The sequence below is a fragment of the Schistocerca serialis genome, chromosome 2 (assembly GCF_023864345.2).
Source record: "Schistocerca serialis cubense isolate TAMUIC-IGC-003099 chromosome 2, iqSchSeri2.2, whole genome shotgun sequence".
Classification (NCBI taxonomy): Eukaryota; Metazoa; Arthropoda; class Insecta; order Orthoptera; family Acrididae; genus Schistocerca; species Schistocerca serialis.
In genome coordinates, this window is record NC_064639.1 from 171,668,671 (window position 1) to 171,687,495 (window position 18,825).

Genomic DNA, 18,825 nt, shown 5'->3' on the forward strand with positions numbered 1-18,825 from the left:
TGACGGCCGTGGGAGAGCCAGTCCTGACAAAACTCTACCATCTGGTGAGAAAGATGTATGAAACAGGCGAAATACCCTCAGACTTCAAGAAGAATATAATAATTCCAATCCCAAAGAAAGCAGGTGTTGACAGATGTGAAAATTACCGAACTATCAGCTTAATAAGTCACAGCTGCAAAATACTAACACGAATTCTTTACAGACGAATGGAAAAACTAGTAGAAGCCAACCTCGGGGAAGATCAGTTTGGATTCCGTAGAAATACTGGAACACGTGAGGCAATACTGACCTTACGACTTATCTTAGAAGAAAGATTAAGGAAAGGCAAACCTACGTTTCTAGCATTTGTAGTCTTAGAGAAAGCTTTTGACAATGTTGACTGGAATACTCTCTTTCAAATTCTAAAGGTGGCAGGGGTAAAATACAGGGAGCGAAAGGCTATTTACAATTTGTACAGAAACCAGATGGCAGTTATAAGAGTCGAGGGACATGAAAGGGAAGCAGTGGTTGGGAAGGGAGTAAGACAGGGTTGTAGCCTGTCCCCGATGTTGTTCAATCTGTATATTGAGCAAGCAGTAAAGGAAACAAAAGAAAAATTCGGAGTGGGTATTAAAATTCATGGAGAAGAAATAAAAACTTTGAGGTTCGCCGATGACATTGTAATTCTGTCAGAGACAGCAAAGGACTTGGAAGAGCAGTTGAATGGAATGGACAGTGTCTTGAAACGAGGATATAAGATGAACATCAACAAAAGCAAAACAAGGATAATGGAATGTAGTCTAATTAAGTCGGGTGATGCTGAGGGAATTAGATTAGGAAATGAGGCACTTAAAGTAGTAAAGGAGTTTTGCTATTTGGGGAGCAAAATAACTGATGATGGTCGAAGTAGAGAGGATATAAAATGTAGGCTGGCAATGGCGAGGAAAGCGTTTCTGAAGAAGAGAAATTTGTTAACATCCAGTATTGATTTAAGTGTCAGGAAGTCATTTCTGAAAGTATTCGTATGGAGTGTAGCCATGTATGGAAGTGAAACATGGACGATAAATAGTTTGGACAAGAAGAGAATAGAAGCTTTCGAAATGTGGTGCTACAGAAGAATGCTGAAGATTAGATGGGTGGATCACATAACTAATGAGGAAGTATTGAATAGGATTGGGGAGAAGAGAAGTTTGTGGCACAACTTGACCAGAAGAAGGGATCGGTTGGTAGGACATGTTCTGAGGCATCAAGGGATCACCAATTTAGTATTGGAGGGCAGCGTGGAGGGTAAAAATCGTAGGGGGAGACCAAGAGATGAATACACTAAGCAGATTCAGAAGGATGTAGGTTGCAGTAAGTACTGGGAGATGAAAAAGCTTGCACAGGATAGAGTAGCATGGAGAGCTGCATCAAACCAGTCTCAGGACTGAAGACCACAACAACAAGGATCCGCGTATGCGCCCTGCAGCGCGCACAGCGTCACGAACACTAAGCGGCTAGCAGACGACACAGGCGCGCTATTCTTCCAAGTACTAAAAATTGTGTTTACGTTGCCATAACGTTATGGTATAACGCATGACGCCGCATTCCATCGAGCTGACGTGACCGCCTTCATCGCTCTTGCGTCCTCCTTAACAGTATCAAGCGCAGTATATCAATTTCCATGATTCTCAGCTGAAATGCATAGAAATTTTTACAGTTTCCCTGACCGCATGTTTCCATGCATGCATAATAACGATAGCGTATTTGACTGTATTCTGCAGATTGTCGTAAATCCCACATTATGTCTTCTTATTCTCATTCACACTGACATCGTGTTTTGGATTTTACGATTCGGAAAATGAGAAGGAATAGTGTGTAGTACCACATTGTACTAACACATCTGTAAAAGCACCCGAAAAATTGATTCTGAGAGTTTCAAAGAATAAGAAAATAAACAGATGTGGTTGTAACTCGCGCCTAGAGATCCAAATGATTAAGTAGCCCACTTCCCTATATGATACGTCAACGATTTGGGTCTTAAAAACAAAATGGAAAAAACGCATTTTCGAGAGCTTCTGCAGTTCGTCGAAGTTAATAACTTGCATCTCATGAATGAAAATGTTTCGTATATGGTGCTACAGTCTAAAAATATTACGGCGGATATCTTTCATCTCTGTCTACTTTGTTGATGTTTCGATCGCAGTTAAGTACTTGTGACAAGCAAGATTATGAACATGACTGCTACTAGTTACATTCCCAGTAATTTAAATTGTGCTCTTAGATTCCTGTCTAACCGCATACTCGGAAATCCCTACATTTTCAGAAAAAATGGTGAATTATTTCTGACACGAAAAAATGCAATGTCATCTCCAGCAATTTCACATTTCCTTTTTTAAAGACATAGAAATCACGAAATCATTACTGAGGAAGTGCGCTCTTACATATGAGTAATAACGAATATTGCAGAAAAATCTTAGCCTACACGAATAACATTCTCAGAACGTGTGGCATATATGAAGAGGAAAAAAAATTTTTTTGCACCCATCCGTGCGCTAACCCGTGTCTTTTCATGTCGCATCTCCGCGCGCTTATCACTTTTTTTTACCTGAGACAGCATTTTTGTCTTTTTTTATGCTCTGTTCATCTTTTTTATTTTTTTAAATTTTTGTTTTATTTTTTTCCAAAAGAAAACAAATACTCCAAACTACTTGGCCACGCCATACAACGTAAACGCTATGCTCAATTCTCATACTATTGTGTAGAGGAACGTAGGCTGACTTCGTTGCCAAACGGTGCTGCGTAAGGCATAAATGCGTGATAGTTTGGAAGGTTTCCAATATCAGGCTTCACATAATTGCTTTCCATAATAATAATAATGATTACTAACTAAGCGATTTGTGAGAAAAAGTACACAAAGTCACTAGCAACGTCAGTTCACACTAATGTAATACACGTAAGCAGAGCCGATATCTTGATATTTAACGGTCTTTACACTCTTATTTGCATAAAAATAACACGTATTTTAACCGAAAACGTTTTTTGTTTTTGGATGTAATTATTCACAGTAACAACCTAACCATATTTCTAACAAAGGAAAATAGTCTATTATCAACTCACTTTCCATCTGGATGCGTCCTCTGGTGATTCTTTAGTAACACAATCACTAAATCCAAAGCTAAAACCGCTAAATATGTTTAAAATAACAAATTATAGGTGTACATGAACCATAGCTCACCGATCGACAGGTCCACACCGAAATCCAAAACCTCCCGGTACAGTTGTCGTAAAATCAGTGAGAGGACCGTTCGGCAACAGATCTCAGAAGCTTACTGAATAGGATATTTCGATAAAGAACCTAAAATGACGTCACTACCGAGACAATCCTACTACACCGATCGGTATGAACGATACAGAATAGGGCCCCTGGCCGTCTACTTCTCTACTGACAACACCATTCTGCCCGCCTTCTTTTATACTGTCTGTTCCGCCTCTAGTGGTCTATTCCGCCCACATTACATAGCGGTGTCCGGATACTTTTGATCAAATAATGTATAGGTCACGTAATTACCACGGCGGTAAAATTGCAGTAACTGACCTCATACGGATCAACATCGACAGTCTTTCTACCTGCAGACAACGTGTACGAAGTATGACAACCATGGAGTCTTATACCAAATCATTTACGTATGCATGTCTCTGCATAAAATTGCCATCGGTATACTTGTTCTGTTCATGTCACGTACTGCCGCTGCCAAGCGGAATCACGCGTTAAGTCCCGCGCCAGAATTAATGTTCTTTGCGTCACACCACCACTAACGGAGAAAGCGAGAGGGAAGCACACAGATAATAGTTTGTAACGTCAACCGCAAGACAAACAATTACGGAGAAAGTGACATTAAAACACACGGCCTACAAAGCAAAGGGAAGAGGTAAATGTTTGTTTACTCGGTAGCCTAGAGCTTACCGTGAACCCATTATGTTAAATACTAGTCGAAAGACAAACAATGTGGGTGAAAGCGTTATTAACATACTCAACTCACATGCAACGCTTTTAACAACAATAAATTTTCCTTTTCTGAGAGGTGAAGAACATGCGAGGGCTATTCGGAAACTGAGGTCCGATCGGGAGCGAAATGGAAACCGCGGCGCAAGTCCGACGATGTTTTGCATACATGTGTTGGACAGTGTCTGTGGTATGCTTGTCGACCGCGTCACGTCGCTCTTTTCGGTTCGGAGAGCACAGTCAGCACGTAAAGATGCCTGGAAAATAGTGTCTCCCGCCAGGTGAGAGATTTCACCATATGTCATGCAGCCCAACGTAACTGTCATGAGTTTCCTTCTTCATACCAGTTCTGGGCAGCACACTGCACTGCAGGGGCACTGAAGACGCTCCTGCAGCGTTTTCCGTGGGAAATCTTTGATCGCCCACCATACAGCCCGGACTTGGCTTCCTCCGATGTTCATCTCTGCTCTCATGAAGCGCTGGCTCTGAAGACATTTTGGCACAGACAACGAACGACCTGCAGACCAGCGCAGAGAAGTGGCGATAAGCGCAGGCGACTGCCTTCTATGAAGAGGGTACTGGAAAGTTGGTACAACACTACGATAAATGTCAAAGTCGGAGCGGCGACTGTTTAGAGAAGTAGCTGGAAGGTGTAGCTAACTGATGAAAATAAAACATTTTTGATTTGCACAGTGGTTTCCATTTCGCGACCGATCGGACGTTAATTTCCGAATAGGCCTCGTAATTATAGCACGTTCATTCTATTGCTCGTTCCACAGACACACAGTGATAACGCGTCGTTGAATGTAGTACATGTGATAAAAACAAATTACAGAATAAATATTTCACACGAAAAATTACATCGTTTTAGGGTTATGGAACACGCAAACAAGATTGAAAACGTTTCTTTTTACCAATTTTTATCCGGCAGCGGCCATAAATATTTAAATACAGTTTATTCACATACTAAAATAAGCACAATTGACGGCTGCTATAGCCAAAAATTACAGAATAAATATTTCACACGAAAAATTACGTAGTTTTAGGGCTATGGAACATGCAAACAAGATTGAAAACGTTTCTTTTTACATATCTTTATCCGGCAGCGGTCATAAATATGTAAATACGGTTTATGCACATACTAAAATAAGCACAATTGACGGCTGCTATAGCCAACCATTGTCAAATGAGACGATTGAATATTGACTCCTGTACTAATCACGTTGTTGCACCTTAATAGAGCAGATGTTGACGTTTTTATAGAACTCACATAATCTGACGTCAGCAACTCCTGCGAAACATTACGATGATGGAGAGGACGGACTTGGCCTATGGTAAGTCCATCCCACTTTCTTTAATCTGCACTTTATTGGTAGCTGACCGTTTTTGATAGCTACAAGTAACTGAGTTCCAGAACAATTTTTGTATTTATGTGGACTGTGCGGCTGATCCCGGCGGAGGTTCGAGTCCTCCCTCGGGCATGGGTGTTTGTGTTTGTCCTTAGGATAATTTAGGTTAAGTAGTGTGTAAGCTTAGAGACTGATGACCTTAGCAGTTAAGTCCCATACGATTTCACACACATTTTTTTTGTATTTATGTCGGTCGTTCTTTAATCCGCACTTTATTGGTAGCTGAACGTTTTTGACAGCTACAAGTAATTGAGTTCCAGAACGATTTTTGTAGTTATGTAGATTGTTCTTATTTGTAGTACTGATTTTGAGAAATTAGTAATCTGTTGCGAAAAATGGTATATTGAGAAATAAGGACACTAAGAAGCAGTATTTACCCATCACGTATTGTCTGAATTGACTACCTTTGAATTCACATTACAGATACTTCATACAAATAAAACAGTTGTTTATTTTCCCACTACTCGTTTCGATGGTTCACACCATTATCTTTACGTGGAGAACTATTTATTGACATAGCTAGTGTTGGTAATGAGTACAGACGCCTTTTCACAGTCCCAGATCAAAGGTAGTTTAGGTTATTTTGTGTCTTTTGAGGGACAATAGAGTTGTAAAGTGTCTGCATGCTATCGCCTGATGTATGTCCTCTCCCCTGACCCTGTAAGTACAATTCATTGTCAGAAATTCATGTTTTTTAAACTCTGAAGTGCCTTTTCTAAATCAACAATTTTTATCATTAGAAAAAGACGCAGAATAATCTACACTACCCTTGATCTGCGACTGTGAAAAGACGTTTATACTCTTCACCAATACCAACCATGTAAATAAACAATTCTCCACCTGACAATGAAGGTGTGAACCATCGAAACGCATAGTGACAACATAAACAAGCGACTGTCGCAGGAACTGTTTTATTTGTATCGATCAACAGTCCCAGCAGTCATAATTCACAAATAATTCATATTACGCACTTTTGGGTTGGGAAAAGTTTATCTTGAGGACGTATCTTAAAATGTAATAATGTACAACATCATGGGATGGATGCAAACTACGCCAGCTTGCTTTATTTATTTTTATCTGGCCTATCTCTGATACTGTTCGTGTAAGTGATAGTAATTCAGCAGTTCCGTACTATATTCCTCCCAACAACTTTTTTTATCAAGTTGTAATCTTAAGAATTTCCCGCTGTCAGCCCTTTCACTAGACATTGTTGGTACACGCAGAATTAACTACGCCAAAGAAGTTGCAAATATTGACATCTGACTAAAAAATTCTTTTCACAAAGTGCGAAATAGTCGCATTTGAACACAATGTGATCCACGAGGTATATAAATTTGTTTCCAGTGTAAGATGACAAAATGTTGTCCACAGATATCGACTTCAGTCAATGACCATCCTCACATCTGCGTATATACAGTCCGAATAACGCTTGAAGAAAATCGAGAATTGAAGCAAATTGACGTCTTTACGAAAAAATACGCAAGCCCTTTTAGCCATACGTGAAAAACTAAACACATACGGTCTACCAAGATCACAGAATAACAGGAAGCATCACGTGAACGGCATGGGTAAATATGATAACAGTTCATGGACTGAGAACAATATATAGTAATTAGGAACGAGGGAATTATTGTTGAAGCGATCGAGTAAGGACTATGTACTATAATCGGCTGACTACTAGATCACAAATATTCAGAGAAAAATAAACCCAGTGTAAGGAGATTCGTTCATTGTGGAGAACAATAATATGAACACGTTTTTTATCGAGTGTAACAGTTCATGGAATGCTATAAGTACTGAAATAGATCCGTCCTCACGCTGGACGCATCGTTAAGACGAACTGTCAAACGACGATTCCTACCATCACAAACGGCATGGTCTTGCATCTGAACTAAACGACAACGTACATTTCAAGGCGCGATGTTTGTCATACAATTTGCATGTGAGCTGTTCTTTCGACTGTTAATCAAAGGCAAACTACTTCCGTGCATAAAAACACAAGATTTAATTAGAGAATAATATCCAATTCATTTGGTCAATACGAAACTGACTTAATTCTTGAATCAGGACTAACCGTAGCCTGAGTAAACTCATACAACGCATTTAGGACTTCTTTACTCTGCTATCCAGCGAGTACAACAGTTTTTAAATATTTATGACGTCTTCAGATATAAGACTCATATTCTGTATTAACTTATCACGTTTGATATCCAAGGTTTTCGGTTGTATTCTGTCTCTCACTAGAAGCTCTAAGGCATCGTCGATTATAAATTCTTTTCTAATGAGTAAACAGGAGAGACACTGTAATTTTAAATCCAAACGCACGCTCAGAGGTACACCTCATCTGAGAGTAATTCATTAGGAGCGTATATCATGTTAAACCATTAATGATGAAATTGCATCTTGAATGCTACCGGCAAGTCTAGAATCTGCACAGCAGTCTAAGAACAACGGTTGTACAGATTCCACACATATATTGCATTATTGTGCAGCAAAAGCATAACGATACTGTGAGAGATGAAAGAAGTTTCGTCTCCTTCATTTTTAGTAACTATACGCTATAATGAGATCCGGATCTACACGAGTTTAAAGACAAAGATCATATTGAAACTTTTAAAGTGAAGTTTATCTCCTCAAAAATTGCTGTGGCGGGAATGTGACTATGTATGAACACATAGGAAACATATTATCGATGTCGAGTTTTGCACGTCCGTCTGCAGACGACAGTTAGTAACTGAACGACAGAATGTTCTCGAACACCGTCGGAAACCTAACACCGTGTCTCTTTCGTCGCGACTGCTACGAGGACGAAAGGGAAGCCGAAACGCTTAGTGAATAAGTAAGGGACATACTGGCTCAGCGCCATCAGAAGCGAAATGTGGCTGCGGATGAAGCGTCCTCCACCGGTCACTGTACTTGGCTATTCGCAATAATAAAAATGACAGGGAGCACTGCAACCGTTCCGCGTAAAATTCGGCAGATGCTCTGCTTCTCAACTTGGCGTGGCTGTGTCCCGTTCACCATCATCGATAACCACCTGTCAGCTAGGATCGAACAACGGACACTCGAGTACAGCGCATGCGCAGAAGCTCGTGCCTGTGCCGCCTACCTGTTGGTCAGATCGCGCAGATGAGCTCCACGAGAGAAGAGGACGCCGGCGTGAAAGAACACAGCCTCCGCGGGCACGCAGACACGAGCCGACTGATGAACCGCTGGCCTGTGCAGCTGCTGCACCAGGCGGTTTGGTCAAGGGGCAGTGGGAGGGAGGGGGGAGGGGGCGAGGGGAGGGGGGAGAGGGGACTGCTGGAGAGGGAGGGGGAAACGGGGATGGCACAGGCCGGAGAAAGCTCAGGCAGGATGCTGTCTGCGTTAACTCGCGCTCTGTTAAAAGCGGCCGTCTAGATAAGGACACCCGGGGTGCGTGTTTTATGGGTGCCGCGCCCGCAGTCTCAGCAGCTACCGGCGAGGATGTGTCTTGGAAGACGGTCACGATCTGAAGACTTACATTACGCAGTGAGACGACCGGCAAGCGAGGCGAGAGGTCCTCATTTTCACCTGCACACCCGGAAGGCACAGTACAGACAGATACGAAGCATACTATACTTGAGCGAACTGCATCCTTCAATGCCATAACTTCAACGCCGTTTCAGTAATTCGACTTAGAGCGCATAAACTTACACCTGTAAATTATTTCTATATCTCCAGCATGCTGGAGTTGAAAGAGGTATGCAATTTTTATGTGGTTACAGGAACCGTCTTAAATTGCGTGGGAGGGTTTTATTTATTTACTGACGACTTTTTTCGGACGGCTTGCCCATTTTCAAATCATATTGAAGGAAAAAATAGAGTGGATGTTACGATACATAGCAATTAAGACTATGTATCTTACGGTATCCCCGTAAGATTTTGTGTTGACTACGCTACAAATACAGGGTGTTACAAAAAGGTACGGCCAAACTTTCAGGAAACATTCCTCACACACAAATAAAGAAAAGATGTTATGTGGACATGTGTCCGGAAACGCTTAATTTCCATGTTAGAGCTCATTTTAGTTTCGTCAGTATGTACTGTACTTCCTCAATTCACCGCCATGATTTCATACGAGATACTCTGCCTGTGCTGCTAGAACATTTGCCTTTACAAGTACGACACAACATGTGGTTCATGCACGATGGAGCTCCTGCACATTTCAGTCGAAGTGTTCGTACGCTTCTCAACAACAGATCCGGTGACCGATGGATTGGTAGAGGCGGACCAATTCCATGGCCTCCACGCTCTCCTTACCTCAACCCTCTTGACTTTCATTTATGGGGGCATTTGAAAGCTCTTGTCTACGCAACCCCGGTATCAAATGTAGAGACTCTTCGTGCTCGTATTGTGGACGGCTGTGATACAATACGCCATTCTCCAGGGCTGCATCAGCGCACCAGGGATTCCATGCGACGGAGGGTGGATGCATGTATCCTCGCTAACGGAGGACAGTTTGAACATTTCACGCTTGTACGTTCTGTTGCTATGTGTTTCCATTCCATGATTAATGTGATTTGAAGACAAGTAATAAAATGAGCTCTAACATGGAAAGTAAGCGTTTCCGGACACATTTCTACATAACATATTTTCTTTCTTTGTGTGTGAGGAAAGTTTCCTGAAAGTGTGGCCGTACCTTTTTGTAACACCCTGTATAGCTCCATTCTTATCCGTCATCTATCAGAGATCACTGAAATGGCGGGAAGTTCCACGGGACTGGAAGAAGGCCCAGGTCATAGCAATCTATAAAAAGGGTAGAAAATCGGAGGCACATAATTACCGTCCAATTTCACTGACATCGATTTGTTGTAGAATCATGGAACATATTTTTTGTTCAGGCATAATGACCTTTCTAGACTCTGAGAAGCTCATTTGCAGCAACCAGCACGGTTTTAGGAAACAGCGGTCACACGAGACACAGCTGGCCCTCTTTGTGCATGATATACAACAGGCTCTAGATACCGGCTCCCAGGTTGATGCCATATTTCTCGACTTTCGAAGGGCGTTCGACTCAGTTCCGCACTGTCGCTTGCTACAAAAAGTGCGCGCTTACGGTCTATCCAATGACATATGCGGTTGGATAGAAAGTTTTCTAACAGACAGGGAGCAGTATGTCGTCCTGAACGGGGTATCTTCAACAGAAACAAGAGTAACTGCAGGTGTGCCCCAGGGCAGCGTAATAGGTCCTCTGCTTTTTACGATTTACAGAAACGATCTGGTTGATGGTATTGACAGCGGCCTTAGACTGTTTGCCGATGGTGCTGTAGTCTATAGGAAAGTAGTATCACACGAAAGTTGTGAACAAATCAATGAGGATTTGCAGAAAATAAATGCGTGGTGTAATGACTGGCAGGTATCTCTCAATATTAGTAAGTGTAAATTAATGTATGAGTACAAAATAAATGATCAGTCTTTGGAAGCGGAAACATCAGTCAAATATCTGGGTGTGACTATTCGAAATGATCTCAAATGGAATGATCGGATTACACACGTAACGAGTAAGGCGAACTCTAGATTGCGGTTTATTGGTAGAATCCTGAAGCGATGCAGTCCTTCAACAAAAGAAATAGCTTACAATACGTTAGTTCGTCCAATCTTAGAGTATTGTTCGTCTGTATGGGACCCTTACCAGTTGGGTCTGATTCAAGAGATTGAGAAGGCTCAAAGAAGAGCGGCAAGATTCGTGACTGGTACATTTAGCCGTCGCGAGAGCGTTACAAATCTCATAGAAAGTTTGAAGTGGGACACACTTGCAGATAGACGACGCGCTAAACAGAAGGGGCTGCTCTCTAAATTCCGAAATCCAATCTTCACCGAGGTTGTAGAGCATATATTATTACCACCAACTTTCAAATCGCGTAATGATCATCATTCAAATATAAGGGAAATAAGAGCTCGTACTGAGGCGTTCAGAGAGTCGTTTTTCCCTTGCGCGATCCGCAAGTGGAACGGGAGGGGGGAATATGACTTAGGCGCCAATTGTGCCCTCCGCCACACACCGCTTGGTCGCTAGCGGAGTATATATGTAGATGTAGATGTAAAAAATTGCAAATTAGTTCGAAGGCAGCTGACAAGCCATGTACGTACAGAGCAATGAAGGCTTCACAAGATTGCAAAACTGTTCGAAGATAGATAACATACCATATACGTAAGTCTTGCAATACAACCAGAGGTGCATGTAAGTTACTGGCCACAAAACATGTAAACGTGGCGATCTACAATGTAGCGTCCAGATATGAACATCGCTTTACGTCAAAACGCACACTGATAGTGAGAGGGGTACCTGCAGCGACCATGTAAGCTAGGCCATAGGCCGCTAATGGCAACGTTCGTTAAAGAGTTGGGGATTTTTATTCTATTGCACATACAATTTACAAAAATCACCGCTAAAATACAGTCTCAACAAACTGCGAACAATCTACATTAATAAAGCGATTCAAAATATAAAAATAGAAGTACATCAGGTACTACGACGACAGACGTGGCGTACTCTAAAACTGTCACAAAGGGAAACAAGGTGAGAACTTAGGCACTGACGCACCAGTGATTCATGAGGCGCCCTGTGGAAGTTCGGTATAAGTTCGTGAAACACCCTTTAGTTGTTTCTTGTGAGGCTGTGGGGTAGGAGCGAGGTGGCGCAGTGGTTAGCACATTGGACTCGCATTCGGGAGGATGACGGTTCAATCCCGCGACCGGCCATCCTGATTTAGGTTTTCCGTGATTTCCTTAAATCGCTCCAGGCAAATGCCGGGATGGTTCCTCTCAAAGGGCACGGCCGACTTCCTTCCCTAATCCGATGAGACCGATGACCTCGCTGTTTGGTCTCTTCCCCCAAAACCAACCAACCAACCAGCTGTGGGGTAGAGGGATTCGGGACTCGCCTGCTTGGCCTTCAGTTAGAAGACTGATGAAGGTAGGAAGTGCTGGACAACCGTACGGCAATCTACCGCCCCTTACGTTTTTCCCCCCCGCCTCACCTCTCCCCCCCCCTCCCCCCCGCCCCTCCATTCTCCACCCTATGACAAAAAAATGGCTCTGAGCACTATGGGACTTAACATCTATGGTCATCAGTCCCCTAGAACTTAGAACTACTTAAACCTAACTAACCTAAGGACATCACACAACACCCAGTCATCACGAGGCAGAGAAAATCCCTGACCCCCCTATGACACCCCTGACCACAATTTATTCCATAATACGGTTCTGTCATACTTATGCGGGGTACAAACATTTGATATTTGTTCTTAATCCACTTCATTTAACACTAATCATTAAATTTATACTATTAATGCAGTATTTCTAATGGCAGCGACTTTTCCATCCGGTGAAACGCGGATACAGTTAGTCCTAGAGAAAATATGAACAGGACCTTCCCTGTAAAGAATTTACTGTATTTCAAAGTTCTGCCTGGAAACATTTTCGCTAGAAGCCGCGGTTTTCATGTTATTAAAGAAAAACTTTAAAACATGAGATTTTAAGGGCCCTGCACTTCAACGCTCACACCCTACCGGTCAGGATTGTTGTTCATGTCTCTCCCCCTACCACTGTACACAAATTTGTGACGGTACGAATTTTTCTCCGAATCGTTTTTCTACCTCTACATCTACATAGATACTCCGCAAGGCACCGTAAGGTGCGTGGCGGAAGGGTACCCTGTAATACTATTTGTCATTTCCCCTCCTGCTCCATTCGCAAGTAGAGCGAGAGAAGAACGACTGTCTGTACGCCACAGTATGAGCCCTAATTTCTCGTGTCTTTATCTTCGTGGTCCTTACGCGCCATGTACTGTATGTTGACGGCAGTAGAATCGTTAGGCAGTCAGCTTCAAATGACGGTTCTCTAAATTTTCTCAATAGTGTTTCCCGAAAAGAACGCCGCCTTACCTCCAGGGATTCCCATTTGAGTTTCCGAAGCATCTCCGTAACACTACGTGTTATTCGAACCTGGTAAGGATTCCAAACACTCGAGCAGTACTCAAGAATAGGTCGCACCAGAATCCTATATGCGGTATCCTTCGCAGGTGAAACAGTCTTTCCTAAAAGTCTCCCATTAAACCGAAGTCGACCATTTTCCTTCCTTACCACAGTTTTCACATGCTCGTTCCACCTCATACCGTTTTCCAACGTTACGCCCAGATATTTAAAAGACTTGACTATGTGAAGCTGGACAATAGTAATACTGTATTCGAACGTTACAGGTTTGATCTTCCTAGTCATCCACATTAACTTATATTCTTCCGCATTTAGGGCTAACTGCCATTCATCACGCCAACTGGAAATTTTGTCTAAGTCGTCTTGTACACTACTGGCCATTAAAATTGCTACGCCACGAAGATGACGTGCTACAGACGCTAAATTTAACCGACAGGAAGAAGATGATGTGATATGCAAATGATTTAGCTTTTCAGAGCATTCACGCCGGTGGCGACACCTACAACGTGCTGACATGAGGAAAGTTTCCAACCGATTTCTCATACACAAACAGCAGTTGACCGGCGTTGCCTGGTGAAACGTGATGCCTCACGTAAAGAGGAGAAATGCGTACCTACCATGCCGTTTCGGACTTTGGTAAAGGTCGGATTGTAGTCTATCACGATTCCGGTTTATCGTAATGCGACATTGCTGCTCGCGTTGCTCGAGATCCAATGACTGTTAGCAGAATATGGAATCGGTGGGTTCAGGATGGTAATACGGAACGCCGTGCTGCATCCCAACGGTCTCGTATCACTAGCAGTCGAGATGACAGGCATCTTATCCGCATGGCTGTAACGGATCGTGCAGCCACGTCTCGATCCCTGAGTCAACAGATGGAGACGTTTGCAAGATAACAGCCATCTGCACGAACAGTTCGACGACGTTTGCAGCAGCATGGACTATCAGCTCGGAGACGATGGCTGCGGTTACCCTTGGTGCTGCATCAAAGACAGGAGCGCCTGCGATGGTGTACTCAACGACGAACCTGGGTGCACGAGTGGCAAAACGTCATTTTTTCGGATGAATCCAGGGTCTGTTTACAGCATCATGATGGTCGCATCCGTGTTTGGTGACATCGCGGTGAACGCACATTGCAAGCGTGTATTCGTCATCGCCATACTGGCATATAACCCGGCGTGATGGTATGGGGTGCAATTGATTACACGTCTCTGTCACCTCTTGTTCGAATTGACGGCACTTTGAACAGGGGACGTTATATTTCAGATGTGTTACGACCGGTGGCTCTACCCTTCATTGGATCCCTGCGAAACCCTACATTTCAGCAGGATAATGCACGAACGCATGTTGCAGGTCCTGTACGGGCCTTTCTGGATACAGAAAATGTTCGACTGCTGCACTCGCCAGCACATTCTCCAGATCTCTCACCAATTGAAAACGTCTGGTGAATGGTGGCCGAGCAACTGGCTCGTCACAATAAGCCAGTCACTACTCTTGATGAACTGTGGTATCGTGTTGAAGCTGCATGGGCAGTTGTACCTGTACACGCCATGCAAGCTCTGTTTGACTCAATGCCCAGGCGTATCAAGGCCGTTATTACGGCCAGAGGTGGTTGTTCTAGGTACTGATTTCTCAGGATCTATGCACCCAAATTGCGTGTTAATGTAATCACATGTCAGTTCTAGTATAATATATTTGTCCAATGAATACCCGTTTATCATCTGCATTTCTTCTTGGTGTAGCAATTTTAATGGCCAGAAGTTTATCTTCCTACAGTCGCTCAACTTTGACACATTAGAGTACACCGCGTTGGCTGGACTGTTATGAGGAATGTAATGCACATAAACTGTGATTAATACAATGTGAAATGTACATACGACCTGCGACACAGGTTAGTTGATGAAATATGCTAAACACACTGACGGAAAAAAGATCGCGCAACACCAAGAGGGAGTTATGTGACATAAACGAAAGTCGGTAGCTTTGTTTCTACATCCGAAAGATGATGTCTATTAAAATTCGTGTCAGTCGCATAACAGTGGCGCTAGTAATGCCTATATGAGGATGCAATCCAGATTTTCTTTAACTACATACTGTAACGGTCGTGAGCGTTAGTTATGTTTGAGACTGGACGTGGTGAGTTGATGTTAGTCAGGAATGCCTTTAAGGCTACAAAGACGCTTTTATCAACATCTCTCTGAGTCTGAAAGAGGTCATGTAATAGCCCTACGAGAAGTATGTTCCTTCTGCGATACTGCAGAAAGATTTGACAGGAATGTAGCCAGTGTACATGACTGCTGGCAGCGATGGTCACGAGAATGTACGATCGCAAGAAGACCGGGCTTCGGACGGCCTACTTGGCACTAACGAAATGCTCTGGTGCACCGAACTGCATCTGCAGCAGCAATTTGAGCGGCAGTTGGCACCACAGTGACACAAAGAACTGTTACAAATCGCTTACTTCGAGGACAGCTCCAAGCCAGACGCCCCGAAGCGTGCATTCCACTGCCCCCAAACCAGAGCCACTTGCAACTCCAGTGGTGTCAAGCATTTGCAGCGTCAGTGGTGTCAAGCGATAGCTCATTCGAGGGCAAAATGGAGGTCTGTTGTGTTTCCTGATGAAACCTTGAGAGGTGGCATGCCTTTAGCTGCACACAGTGACTTGCCCCCTCTCATATTTATATCTTACTCTGAGTAATTCGATTTGGGTCAGTATGGCCGAGTATTGTCATTACAAGGCTAGTATTGAGAACTCAGAAGATATTAATATTTTCCTCTCTAATTGCATGTGGTTCAAGTTGCTATTGCTTCACACGCGGACTTCCCACACAGCATCTTTCGTCACCTGGGTGGACCGGTGACAGGTGGGTTATGCTGATCTTGAAAGGGTTATGGGGACGGGTGTGAGATAGTCGAGTGGATGCCTTCCAGGCGCCGACATTGTAATAAGGGCGGGGGCCACACGCCCACAGGGGCCTGAAGGAGCGGCTGGGACTAGAGATTGCGTTACTTCGCAGAAACTTAGTGAAAACACTTTCTGGCAGGCTACCAGCGAGGTGTGGGAATGACTTGTGTTCCCAGGCAGTCTTGGCGGGCAAATTCCCACATTTTCTGCAAAATGATAACTGTGATTGGCTTGCTCAGGGGATAGCTCCGTAACGTAGCAAAATCAGCGCAGAAATTGGCGCCAAGTATCTCCATTGCTGGAATAGTAGTGCTTCGGCAATATAGTGGAATTTTCCGCCGGTTTTCGAGTTGCTGATTGGCACGTTTTAACCATGGCCACTGTCATGGGGGCGAGAATGTTCTGTGTTTGGCTTGTACGTGTGCTCGTGAGGAGGTCGGCTCTCGCCTTTCGGTCGGAGTAGGTTACAAGAGTGAGCTCTCGCTGCTCTGGACAGCCTGCCTTCCATTGTCTGTCTAATATACTTTCATTTAATTGTAATTGTTTGACGAAGTTGCTGAAGTTTCGACTTCAACGAAACTTTCCGAGTACAGTTGGCAATTGAGCGTTCTGCATACAAGCGGTCTATGTTGTCCGTCTTGAGCAGTTTTGGTTAAAGTTGACTGTATCGGAGTTAGTGTGACTTCGCTTGGTAAAATCAATCACTGTACCGTCAGTGATTGTGTAGCGAGCCTTCTTCGTCTCCCTCAGAGGCGCATTTGTGTTGCTAGGAAGTCTTTAGCCTGGAACAACCAGACCAGGATAATTTGTTTTGGGCTATACTCGCGACATTATCATCACTATGACGGGTCGTCGAAGCAACCAGCCATTGCCTCCGGTATGCCAGATCGTGTCCTTGCAGTTAAGAAGACAGCTTGGTAATGTATGTCCGCAGCATCGGCAGATTAGGGAATTTAGCTATGTGACAATCAGAGCTCAGCAGAGCGCGCCTGTTCCCGTCTTTTCTAACGTGGTTCTGTCTTGGGTGTTCATTGTCTGAGTTCTCACTACTGTAGCAGCAATTAATGTTGGGTTGGCTGGGTGTTTCTCTTAAGATTTGAGTTGCAAGGAATTGGCTCCATATACCACTTGGTCATAAATGTCACAATCTAGTTTATGGACAACTTCACCTTCATAGCATTTATTTGAGTATCCAGTTTGACGTATTTCAAATGTTTCATGTGTTTTGTTTACTATTTTGAGTTTAGTCATAATAAATCAAATTGTTATTTTGGACAGAACTTTCATTCTGTTGATCGGTAGAGCAACCCTTTCATTTCTCACTACGTTAATGAAACTTTCCTTTATCAAATTAATTTCTATCAAATTAAATTATTGCAGGTGCCAAACTCTTTTCTGCTCCACTTGCAGGGTCGATTACAGTCAGTTCGCGTTTCTTATTAATCCATGTGCAACAGCAAAAATCGGAGTTAGAAAAAGGGGGGGCTTAGAGCATCATTTCCATATGAAGATTCTAGAAGAATTTAGTGTTAAATACACTGCTAGCCCCGGCACCTCGCAACCTGATTCTGCCTCAGTGCCAGTGATGGACGTGAATTGGTCACAAGGAGGCTAGATGATGGGCTGCTGGACCCACACCTGGAGCTATAGTCTGGGGTGAGATTTCATATGACAGCAGGAGCACCCTTGTGGTTATCCCACGCACCCTGACTGCAAATTTGTACGTCAGCCTGGTGATTCGACCTGTTGTGCTGCCACCGATGAACATCATTCCAGGGGGTGGGTGTTTCCCAACGGGATAACGCTCGCCCACACTCCACTGTCGTAATCCGACATGCTCTACAGAGTTTCGACAAGTTGCCTTAGCCTGCTCGATCGCCAGATCTCTGTCTCCAATCGAGCACATATTGGACATCACCAGACGACAATTCCAGCGTTATCCACAACCAGCATTAACCGTCCCTGTATTGACCGACCAAGTGCGACAGACATGGAACTCCATCCCATAAACTGACATTCGTCATCTATACGACAGGATGCGTGCATTACTTAGGAGAAGAAGAACTTCTTAGCAGAGAACGTTATAAATCTACAATAAAGTTTTTCATAGCGATCTCGACTAGGAAGTTGTTCTTCTCCTACGTAATCACTACAGATCGCCCCTTCCAGCTCAACATGAGTAAACTAATGCCAATGCATGCACGTTTGCATGCTTGCATTAAACATTCTGGCAGTTATACCAGTCACTAATGTACCAGCATTTCATGTTTGCAATGGCCTTGACACTTTCCCGTCTCCTCTATATCTCTTTTGTTACGCAACCTTCCCTTAGGATTTCTATCTCTTGCTTAATAATAACAAATGAAATGTTCCCTTTGAAATTAATTCGCTTTCTCAATGATAGTAAGTGCAATCTTCGCATACAAATTTAAATGCTGCTTACTAAAAGTAATTTGCTGATTGAATGAGATTTTCATTCTGTAGCGGAGTGTGCGCTGATATGAAACTTCCTGGCAGATTAAAACTGTGTGCCGCACCGAGACTCGAAATCGGGACCTCTGCCTTTCGCGGGCAAGTGCTCTACCAACT

The 18,825-nt window shown here is 43.4% G+C and overlaps 1 protein-coding gene across 4 annotated transcripts in view; it reads right to left on the reverse strand.

The window, feature by feature from the left end:
* LOC126456883 (prolyl 4-hydroxylase subunit alpha-2) overlaps positions 1–18,825 on the reverse strand; it is a 334,176-nt gene that overhangs the window by 208,103 nt on the left and 107,248 nt on the right. Inside the window, exon 1 of one of the 4 annotated variants that reach the window (XM_050092706.1) lies at positions 8,483–8,604. The exons of 1 other annotated variant lie outside the window; for it this stretch is intronic. The gene's annotated coding sequence lies outside the window, so the exon portion shown is untranslated. Of the gene's footprint in view, positions 1–8,482; positions 8,605–18,825 lie in introns of those variants that run through there. 2 more of the 4 variants (XM_050092710.1, XM_050092708.1) reach the window with 2 other exon arrangements.